The sequence below is a fragment of the Hibiscus syriacus genome, unplaced genomic scaffold (assembly GCF_006381635.1).
Source record: "Hibiscus syriacus cultivar Baekdansim isolate YM2019G1 unplaced genomic scaffold, ASM638163v2 tig00015395_pilon, whole genome shotgun sequence".
Taxonomy (NCBI): Eukaryota; Viridiplantae; Streptophyta; class Magnoliopsida; order Malvales; family Malvaceae; genus Hibiscus; species Hibiscus syriacus.
In genome coordinates this window covers 103595-114620 of record NW_024062360.1, presented here as the reverse complement: position 1 = coordinate 114620, position 11026 = coordinate 103595, and the positions used below count along the sequence as shown (strand labels likewise).

Below are 11026 nucleotides of genomic sequence, written 5' to 3'. Positions count from 1 at the left end.
GTAATTTTATATTCCAACAATTATTAAAGACAAAGAATGTGACTTGCTTTTTTTTTAAAAAGAAGAAGAAGGTATTGATCATATTAAAAAATTTCATACAATTTAATTTTTTATGTTTTTTTATGTTTATCTTTTTTTGTCTTTAAATTTTTTAAAGAATTTACTTCCTAGTCTCCAACATAGAATTTTGTTTCGTTTCCTGATGAGTGATGATGGTTACTTTATTTAATGAAATACTAAACTAAGCGGAGTTCAATTTGCATCTGTTATGTTTTAAGTAATCAACAGCTTTTCATAATGAACAAATTTCAAACTATACATCAATTTACATTTGTTTGTAAATAATATTCTGGATTGCATATGATACAGTAAAAAACAAAAAATCAAATAAGCTGATTCACCTATAACTATGCATCAAACCTTCACGATCAACCGGCGGTATGCTCACAACGGTTTCTTGCACCGCCGGCGGCTGCGACGGGCTTGCCTGGCTACACCCGACGATCTTCTGGCACGTCTCGACGAGGCAGTGCCTGCATTTGGGGCAAGACGAGTGGGAGCTTAGCCACTTATCAATGCACTTAACGTGGAACCCGTGGTTGCACTTCGGTAGAAGCCGCACACGGTCACCTGTCGTGAAATCCGACAGACATAGACGCACTCCGAGTCCAAACTGGAGATTCAAATCGGCGGAGTAGATCACTGTCGGAAAAGTCTTCAAGGCCTTACGCTTGACCCCTCTGTTTGGTAACCGACCCGAGGCGGTGGAGGCGGTGGATTCCGAAGCTACTAAACGGGCGCACCTTAGTGCACCTGATGGGAATTGAGTCCTAGTGAGCAAATAAGTGCACACAAGAGGACTGATAGAACCATAACAAAGTTGGCATCGAAGCTGTTGTTACTGGTGTATGGATCCGAAGAATTGCGGTGGGTTTCTGGGTGCGGTGGAGCTGCCGCTGACGGTGTTTGAAACGGTGGCGTGGGAAGCAGCAACCTTCTAGAGTAGAATTCTCCAAGCAAACCTTGAAGATCTTGAGTGGATATGGAAGCGGACATAGTTTGGGAATGGCGGGGCTAGTTGTGCGTTTAGGATAGTTAATTTTTCTCGGAGGTTGTTGGCCTAGTGGCTTTTATAGAGAGGGCAAGGTAAGGGCTTGAATTTGCTTTTTTAACGATGAATGAAAAGTAAACTGAAATATTATATAGAGCACCAAAACTTAGATTAATATTAAATTAAATATTTCTAGTAGTTTTAATAGTAAAAAAAAATTTCTTTTTAGAGGTTTTAAGTTTAGCAGTTACATTTATGAATCTACATTGTATGCATTGTATTTATTAATAATTAAAATAAGTTATAAATATATACTACCTTATAATCACATTGCGTATATACTAAAAATAAAAAAATAATAATCAAAATAATAAATTGTTGTACCTCAACCAAACCTCCTACAAAAAATAATTTTGTCAAAATTGAAATTTAGTGTAAAAAGAGTTTCACGCTCTACAACTATAACTCCCAGTCCCTTGCTCTATAACCAGTTATCTTGCCTTAACAAGACTTTTAATGTGATTACTTACAAGTTCACATGATTATTATAATTAAATTTATTATCAAGCAATTATATTCATCCAACCTCTTAGTACTAGTATTTATCATAATTTTATATGTAACATCAATAATAAAGCTCACTATAAAAAATCTAAAATCAAGATAGAGAGAGTCGAATAGAATCGAATCTTAATTTTATGTTATCTCGTTATTATATAATTGGAAGTTTTTAAATATATACTCCTTAATGTTTGTATTCCAGATTATAAGAAACGATGATGGTAAAGAGAATAATGACCCGCGCCGGCGGTTTATCTTATGATTTGTAGTAGGATTGCAACGAGACATGGTCTGCGCACTGAGGCTCACTCACCAAAACTTTGTTATCAAAACCCACGTTGGGGTGTAACAGTGGTGCCACGTGGGCTGTTGGCTTTCACATCATGTCTTCAAATGCTCTGTGGACCCATTTCTGCAGCACCCTTCCAAGCTTTTGCCGATTACACTAAGATTTCCATATTTTTTAAAATAATATTTGATGTTGGTATGAGCTAAAGCCGCATACATATTTAAATATGTTCTAAGCCAGAGTCAACTTAAAAACTTTATTTGATATGAAAGGCAAATGAAGAAGGACGACCAAAATTATTAATTAAATGGTTGACTTTTATAATTAATTTTTTATAATCTAATTAAAAGATAAGTGTTTAAACTATATTTCTTGTTTGTTTTAGGCACTTAAAATTTTATGATCAAATTAGATGTCTAATATTTATTCTGTTATAGTTTAAAGTGCGTAATCATTAAAGGTCGTTAAAAAATTATTATCTAATCAATGTTTGGCACATAATATATATATATAATTTCTTTTAATTTATTTTTTAAAAATAAATCGTTAATTTCTTAAAACCTCATAAAATCCTTAAATTGTTCAAAATCCCCTAAATCCTTAAACAAATATTTAAATCTATATACCACCATTGAATCGGTCACCACCCGTCGTCTCTTCTATCGTCGGGCTCCCATCAGCCGATCACTCATTTGTCATCGCTTAATATAGAGTAGTTACAACACTTGGTTGCTAAACCTTTCACACAATATTACTTTTTTCACCCAACACTGCACAAACTAGAATTGAGTCGCCAGCTCGGATTGTTTAAGGGATTTGGGATTTATGAATTCATGAATTAAAGATTTGATATTTTTGAGAAATTATAAAATATAGGGTCTTTTAGAAAAATTAAAATTTAGTGTGAAAAATATTATTAATAAGAAATTAACATCATATGTGAAGCAATCCTAGAGTAACAAGTTTTTAATGGCCATTGATGGGGTGATATTAAAATGATTACAACACAAAATTATTGGTACCTTAAATGATAACGGAATAAACATTAGACATTTACTTGATTAAAAAAAATTTAAATATCTAAAATAAATCAGAGATATAATTTGAACATTTTTAATTATATTATATTTTACTTAAAATCTTAATTATTCGATTAACAGTTTTTTTTGGTTACACTAACAAAATCTTTATGCTTCGTGCCAAAGCATAAAAAGTCTGTTAATCATTGATTCATTGTATCGATTCTCTTCTATTTGATACGTTGATGCGTATAATCGTTAGATCAATCATGAATTGATTTATTGGCGCATCAATATTTGAATTTTGTGCTTGCAACATAATCCATGGGTATTGATTTTTTTTTTGTTGAATAAATAATCCATGGGTACTGTTGGTTTAGAAGATTATATACGTACAAGGTTCGGTTTTTAATTTAGACCGGTGATCTTGGGTTGAATCAAATTGGTGTCGTTGCCTCGTTGGGTCATTGTCGTTACTTTGTTTTGTGTCTTTTTATCTACTACTTTTCATTTTCTTCTTTTACAGATATGATTTCTGTACGGAGAGTCTTTAATGGCCTATAATTAGCGTTCATAAAAACAAAATCAGATATCCCTAAGGGACCCGCAAGATTCCTTTTTCATTTTTTTTAAAAATATCACATGCGGTAATTTTAATATACTATTAAAAAAAGTTTTATCAATTTTATTATTATTTAAATAAAAAAATTGATAAAAAAATTACCAAAAATATTATTATTTCTATCGGTTTTATTATTTTTTCTACTGATTTTGTTATTGTTGGGCACTTTACTAGAAATGTTAAAAAACACTGATGTTTTAGGTAGAAATAATAATGTTTTAGATAATTTTTTTATCGATTTTACTATTTAAATAATAACAAAATCGGTAACGTATTTTTTTAATTATATATTAAGTGTGCCGCACATATGACTTCCTTTTTTTTTTTGCTTTAATAACTATTTTAATCTTATTTAAGTCTTATTTTTCATTTAAATAGTCAGAAATGATTACACGTAGTAATTGTTTACATTTTTTCTTAATAATTGATAAATACAAACTCTGTAAATGAAATTATTTAAATTTAAATATTAAAAAAATAATATTTCTTTTAACTACTCAGACCACTTAATGAATTTAAACTCATAAAAATTTTAATTAACCATATTGAATTTTTTTTATTGGTTCTCCTAGTTGGGTAATTTTTTTTCTTACAGTTGTAAAACTGTTAATTAATAAAATAGTAATATCTAGCTTTGCCTTAAGAATTTTACCGATTTCGTCTCTATGAATTAAATACTTTTTAGCTTCGTTCGTTGGTCTATTGTTAGATTTTTTGGTTTAAATTACGTGGTCTATTTTTTTAGTAATCTAGGGTAACTATAGATGGTTGTATTTGTTTTAAAGACTCTTAACCATTTGATAACGAACATTCAAATATCTTATAGTCGCTAGTAATCAAACTCGGGATTTCTATACATAACAACTATATCTTTAACATCCGAGGTAACTTAATTCTGGCATGTTTTATTTTTTATTAGTAATTTGTGTTTACCATGATATAGTTCATATTAATGCAACAAATATTTAGTTTTCTTTCCTTACAAACTCCCTTTGCTTCATGCCTAAGTTTACTTGGTTGAGAAGGAATTTCTTTTCTTGAAAACGTTTTATTGGCTTAGAGATTTGAAGGTTGCTATTCACGCTCATATAAGATTTATTTTTCCTCAATTTGTTGTGTTCATATTGAGTATTTGAGAGAGTGCACCTAAAAATAGAACAAAGATTGGAACTCGTTTCTGTTCTACGAACTTAAAAACCAAAAAACAATTTTTTACAATATATTAATTATGACACATGTAAATATGGAGATACTTCTCTAAAAAAAGAGAACATTCTAAGAAATAGTCTCAAAAGCTGAATATTTTTGTAAATAAGTTTTTGTATTATTGTGGTAAAATGTTTAATTTATAGAATATTTATTAAATTTATTATTAAATTTCTCTTATTTATCTCTTTTTAGCTATTGTCGGAATCATCTTTCGGTTGGGCCCAGAATTGGGCTCTGACTTAAATTGATTGGGTTAGAGTCGCCACCGATAATTTATTTTAAGACAAATAGGTTGATCGGATACTTTATTTCTTACATGATCTGCGTCTTACTAGTGATGTGTCGGGTTCGAGAGTCGATTACGGTCAAGGAAGGATTAGAACCCTTGAACCGCCCTTTCGGTACCAATTAATTTGTCGGTTGTCTTAATTGCGAAAATTAAAAATTTAAATTTAAATTTAAAAATTCGATTTGAATTGTTTATCTTTGATCGATTGAAAGTAAACCTAAAAAATAAAAAATGTTAGATTGTAAAAATAAAATAAATAAAATAAATAAATATGAAAAAAAGGAAAAAATATAATAGTAATAAGATAAATGAGGGGAAAATAAAATAAATAAAATGGAGTAACAATAATAAAAAATTGAAATAAAATAAAAAAATAATAATAAATAGAGTTAAATATTAAAAACAATGTTAAGAAGATAAATATTAAAAAACCAAAATAAAATAAAATAAAATAAATAAATAAATAAAAGGACCAAATTGAATGATATTGAAGATGGAATGATTACACCAAAGATTAATCCCTTAAAATCCAAAAACCTTTACCTTACACATGTGTCAAGCACGTGGGCCCCCATTAGTAGATCAATTTGTGCGTGAACCCCTAAAACATATTTAAAACATAGTTTTAAATGTATTTATAAAACCATATTAGCATAATCTACTCGATTCCAAAACGTGGCACTCACAGTGCATTTAAAACATATTTTATTAATCCTAAATTGCATCTTCTTCTCACCTCACACTTTCGTTTGGAAACTCTTTTTTTCTCTGCTTTGAAACTAAGAATTTCATAGAAAAAATGATCAACGTTATTTGACTATAAATCTTCGTCCACCCATGGGTTCCTCAAAGGAGATCCAGTGCACGAGAAAAGGAGCGTGGAGGCTTTCCTTGAAAATGAGATTTCCTCTTGGAACTGAGGTAATGTGCTTCTCTCTACAATCTTTTCTCTCTCATTTTTTATTTTTCGAATGGGTTTGGATATTTTTTCTCGATACTTGTTGCTTTCGAAACAAAACCGTATCTCTCCCCTTGACTTGGTTCAAATGCTCTCCCGAATCTCTTCGTTTTCTCTCGGATCTCTTCCCTTTTTCGTGTATCTTCTGCTCGTATTTTTTTGTGTAATATGTGTGTGGATCTCGTGTAAAGCTCGTAGTATTCACTGTCTTTTGCTTGAGTATTTCATATGCATGAGTAAAAAAAAGCTTGTATTTCGTATCTATTTCCCTCCATCCAAAACAGTGGTGATTACATGGTTTTATAGCCTTGAAAAAGCTATTTTTAGTTTAAACAAATCCTAACTTCCTCCTTTGTTTGTTGGTGAGGAACGCCAAACTGTTCGGAGGTGGAGGCATGTTGTCGTGAAACTCGGAGGTGGGTGAAAAGGACTCCTTGACAGAAACAACGCTTGATGGAAGCTGGAGCTAAGGTTGACCAATGCTTTGGGTCTGCCAAACGGGCTGTTGGGCCACATGTTTTGTTGGGGCCTGTAAATGTAAAGAAAACAAACGTTATTAATAATTTAATGTATATATATATGTATTATACTTTATATTATACGTATATTTAACGTATGCACATTATAATGTATGTGATATTTTAAATGTACAATACGTATATACCACATAACATAAGTGTATCATATATTATAAACACGTCATGAAACATTATGTGATATCAGACGAAAATGTGTGACTACAACTCTGTAAATAAAAATATTAGTTCTTTGATCTCATCTCTCGTTTTATTTCCTTAACAATTTGTGTTATCTTCTATAGATCAAATCAACTTTTTCTTCTTTGATTTTATTTAGTCAGCGGTTACACCAATTTTAATGTTGGTTGCCGATTGTTGGTTGCCGATTGTCGGTTGTCTTTTCTTTTCTTTTTTAGATTTTCAATAAGAAAAAATATGTCTTTGTAACACGTTTATCTATGCCTTTTGGTATTTTTCGGTTGTTTGATCGTTATTTTCGTTATCTTTTTTCTCAAGATTGGATTTGATATCGTCACAACTGATCATGATGGTGCTTATTTGTTATCATATTGATTTTCTCTGCTTTAGACCCTCAGATTGATTTGGATACGCATTTTGCGTTCGTGGATAATTTTCTTACGTCACTTGACTCTAATTTGCGATTTGTCGGTGATCTTTCAATAGCTTCATCCCCTTTTGTGATTTATTTATCGATGCAGTCAGATTTGTTCGTATATTTATTTTGTTCGAGCATTTTAGTTAGGTTTTTAACCTTTTTCTTCTTTGGTCTCTAGGTGGTTAGTTTTTGTGTCAATGGTTATAGGAAAATGTTCAAATTATAATTTAGTTTGCGTTTACGGTTATGTTTGTAAATCTTCATTATAATTCTGGATATTTTCAATTTATAATAAAATTAGCAGCTTTCTATAAAAAAATATTAATTCTTTGATACACGTAAATACAAAAATAGAATATTAGTTAATTGTGCCAAATTTCTTCAAACTTTGACTTAAATTTTAAATTTATTCTTAAAAATTCAAAACGACTTAATTATGTATACAAAATACCAATAACTTATATATTAGGTCTTTCCATCGTTCTAGACGTTTGTCTAAATGTTAGAATTTTTAGCTTGAACCTGACATGAAAGTATTTAAAAGAAGTGGATCACATTTCAAACATGTTTGTATTTATCATATAGCCAACTTAGATTTAACGTACTAAAAAAAGAATAATCTTATTAAATTTTAGAGAACTATTTGTATTCTAACATGTCAAGTCTAAGTTATACAACAACAACAACAAAACCCTATTCCCAAATGTAATTGGGGTAAGGGGGAGGTAGGGTAGTTGGCTGCCCCCAATGCCAGGTTGAGAGCAGCTTCCGTGAAAGACCTCCGGCAGTTATAAAATTTAAAAATAAAGATAAAATGTAGTGCATGTATAAATAAATATATAAATACATAGATTAACAGTCTTCGCTTCTCAAGTCTAAGTTATCCATGCATTAAATACTCACATTCGAAACGTGATCAATATATCTAAAATATGCTTAACATCATACCTCAACTAGCATTTAATTTCCAAACTCAAACGATTCAAGATTCGAGAAATCGATTATAATGGTTCGAGATTTGACACGATAGTGATACTTTGAGTACTCAATTGGAACGTTTCAAAATTTGAGAACCAATTCAAAATATAAATTATAATTTAAGAACTTCAGTACAATTTCATGTAATACTGTTGTATTGAGAGTTTTTAAACTGCAAAAACTATCGATTTAGCATGTCTGAAACCCTAAATCTTAATATCAAAATCAATAAATCAAAACCCCAAATCCCTAAATATAAAAACATAAATTTCAAAATTCCGACGCCAGTGTTCATACGCGGGGGTGGGGTCCTGCTTTGTCACCTGATGAACCCACGGGGGGTTCCTTTTCTACTATAACTGCGGATTTGCCGGACAATCTAAATTTAGGAAGGGGAGCGCCGCGGGGGTGTTTGGGGAATTAACGCATAGTTTTTTTAATTAAAAATGGGTTTTTAAATAATTTTTTATTCTTTTAAAAAATAACTTTTTTAAAATTGTATAAGTCTGACGTGTGTCATTTAGTGGTCGATCGTCATATTCCAGACATCTAAAAGTTTAATATTGAAGACGTTAGACACTTAATTTTAACCAATAATTCTTTAGACACCTAAAATTAATTTTAAACACTTATTTTTACCTTAAACATGTTAAGAATAATGCAATATAGAGTTGTGGTTATAGCTGATGTAGCAGGCAATTAGCTTATTGAGAAAAAAATAGGATGTTAGATTGTAATTACTCTTATCACGTCAGAGAGTTTATACTCAAGGGAACTCTATGTTCTTGTAAGATCACAACCAAAGAAAGATTCAAGGATTTCAATATAGCATTTTATTCTTGATGATTTGATATGATTAGATCCTAGTTGTTTTTCATATTAATTATGATTTTGGTTTTAACAAATGATATTATCGTTTCATCATGATGAATCATTGATGATCACTTGATTTCAAGATTTATAATTTAAAGATTAAAATTTCGTTAAAAAAAATGTGAGAATCGATTTTCCCTTTACCATAAACATGACTGCGTTCTCCTTTGCGCTGAAAATTTTTATGATTCCATCGCATGTTTATTTGATTTTCTAGGGTAATTCAATTGATTTTTCATGTTGGATTTTGTGTATGTAATGTATATATTTTTCAATTCTTATAATTATTACGTATACCCCTATTTTGTTTTCCTGCAATTGCATGGTTGCTGCGATTTGGATTTTGGTGTAACATTATTATTTTTAATTTGGTTTAATTAAAACTTTAATTTTGATTATTGTTTAATAATAAAATTATAGGAATAAATACAATAAGTTATTATGTTTGTTTTTCTCACGCATGGTTTATATGTAATTGTCCCCAAATTTTATAATGGTTTACGTATTCCATTGCTAGAGTATGCAATTATTTGGTTTTGATTATTATTTTAATAATATTTGATATAAGTATTTTGATTTTAGATTTAATTTGGGAATGATATTGTCTCAATTTGTAATTATTTGGTTTTGGTTTCTTGAATCATATTTTAGTTTCATTTAGAGAATTCATGATTGAGATATTCTTGAGAAATAGTCAAATATTTATGTTTTCGGTTTCTAATAACGTTGTTTAGACAACCTTATTATGGGTTAATTTGGAAATCATGACGTGTTTAGAAAATTAGTTTTGATTTTTTGAATGTCATAGATTATAGAATATATATTTGGTATTGATATACTCGATTAAGTTTGATTAAATATTTAATTCAGTAGCATGTACTTTGACCTTGAGTTTTGGTTCAATGTTGATTGTTTTCAAATCAGTTTTTGTTGTTGTAATTTATGAAGTTATAAGTTGATTGCATTTTTTAACGAATTCTTAAGAAACAATCAAAGACTTAGTTTTCGATTTCTGATAACACCATTTAGGTAACCTTATTTTAGGTTATTTTAGATACTGTAGTGCAATCAGAAATTTCAGTTTTGACATTTGATTGTTATATAAATATTAAATTTGAATACTAATATTTATTTTGAGAATGCTTAATTAATGTAATAAGTCCTTAAAGTGGCATCCGTTATGAAAAATATTTTTTTAAAAATATAAAAGTTATGTACATGTACCTTAGGATATGCTAATATTGATTGACCCAAAGAAGATTAATAGCTGACATAATTGCATATACAACTTTGGTAATGAGCATGTGATAATTATTCAGTTTGATGTGTGAGTAATAAATCGACCCAAAAGAAGATTTTTGCTTGACATATTCTTATTATTAGTGTTTGTTTGTTTGTTTTTTTTTTTTTGAAAGAAGATACTTTGTATTAGAGGTTAACAAAGTACATCATCTCAATGACCTCCTTAAAAAACCTCCCTAATCCTAAATGGAGGAAAAAGAGTATACCTAGAGATAGTAAAGACAAATACACACCACAATCTCACAAGCCCCATATTACACATAATAAGACCACCACAGACAAACCAACAAAGTCAACAAAGTACACACTGAGAAACATACACAGACCTCAAGACCCGAGGAAAGAACCTAAACAATAGAATGCAACAGCAACAATCCCAACGCATAAAGAAATAAAAACTCACTAACTAACCCTAATCCAATAACCAATAGCCATTAAGCTCGAAAAAGAACTTGCATTATCCCGACAACCTCCTTAATCCCACAAAAGGAACATCACGCGATGTCAGAGCACCTACTCCAATAACCTCCATGTTTCCCACAACAAAGCTTACCCGAGGGCACAAACACCCACTCTTTGGATAACCGCCTGACAAAGAAGAGGAAAACGACGCCCACTACCTCACCCACAATGAAGCTCGAACTACAACAGAAAAGCTGAAACTCCAAAGGAACCAACTCCCAAAAATATAGATGGTGCCAGTATACTCAGACCAGGACAAAAACGCCCATCATTCGCCAA

At 30.4% G+C, this 11026-nt stretch overlaps 1 pseudogene; it reads right to left on the bottom strand.

Annotated features, from left to right (window-relative positions):
• Positions 1-354: 354 nt before the first annotated feature.
• Positions 355-1113, bottom strand: LOC120207782 (annotated as a pseudogene).
• Between the last annotated feature and the right edge of the window lie 9913 nt (positions 1114-11026).